This window comes from Mus caroli, unplaced genomic scaffold (assembly GCF_978045245.1).
Source record: "Mus caroli unplaced genomic scaffold, Mus_caroli_1 scaffold_13, whole genome shotgun sequence".
Lineage (NCBI taxonomy): Eukaryota > Metazoa > Chordata > Mammalia > Rodentia > Muridae > Mus > Mus caroli.
In genome coordinates this window covers 119,282,009-119,283,179 of record NW_028227268.1, presented here as the reverse complement: position 1 = coordinate 119,283,179, position 1,171 = coordinate 119,282,009, and positions in this window count along the sequence as shown.

Genomic DNA, 1,171 nt, shown 5'->3' with positions numbered 1-1,171 from the left:
TGGAAGCAGTTTGTCCCTGCCATCCACAGACTGGCTTAGAAAGCTCTGCCATTCTTACCTCTGCAGGGATGGCTAGTGCACAACAACTCTCCTAGGGACAAGGGTGAAATTCCAAGTCGATTAAGAGGGAAACAATGGATCGCTGAGCTTTGGGGTCTCTGCAGTCTTGATGTTTATATATACATTGGTGCTGCTGAGCTTTGGGGTCTCTGCAGTCTTGGTGTTTATAATATGTTTTTGCTGCCATCGTGCCTTTCAAGTACTTCTAAAGCATCGTGGCTGGGAGATGCCTTGGTGAGTACAGTGCTTATGGTGCAAGAACTGATATAAGAGCCACCAGAACACAGCCACTGCTACCCTGTGACAAGACAGGCAGAGTCATCCTAGCAGGCCAGTGAATGAGAAAGACCTGGAAGGCCAGGTGGAAAGCAAGGGCGAACACCTATGGCTGTCTTCTGGTCTCCACGTGTTTGCCTCAGCATAGCTTTATAGAGATACATACGTTTCATATTTGTACATTTTATATTTGTAAAGCTTCAGGACCCTCCAGCATGCAGTAGCCATAGAACAAGGATCAGTAGCTTTTTCCATGCCTCAAATCACCCATCACTTGAAAGGCATAGCAGTTTTAGTGGTTTGCTCTAGGGTGGGCAAAGGCCGTTCATTACTATGTGTGTGGTTAATTGTGCCAAATCCACATACTGACCTAAGGGCCTTGTATCTAGTTTACTACTACTGTGTTTTATTTGGTATTTTTGTTTTTCTTTGGTTTTGATATAGCTCCGCTGGAACTTGCTATATAGATTAGGCTGGTTTTGAACACTTCAAGGTCACCCTGCTTCTCTGCCTCCCAAGTACTGGAATTAAAGGCATGGACCGTCAAGCTTGACACTGCTTCCTGTTGAAGCACTTGTGTAGCACCTGTGTAGTCCTTGTGTGATTATTCTTGTTTGAGGTACTGAGGGCAAGGCACAAGCCCTCCATCCCATGGCTCAGAGATGAAGAGTAAGTCTAAAACATGTGCCTCGCTCTTGGTCACTAACTGCTGTCCTGATACGGGTTATTATTTTTGGAGTTGTGGTCTTGTGGAGGCATGGGTGTTGTTTCTGTGTGTATTCAGAGGGAGGGGAGAGGCGAGAGCGTGTTGATACGCTGTAAACAAAGCTGGTTT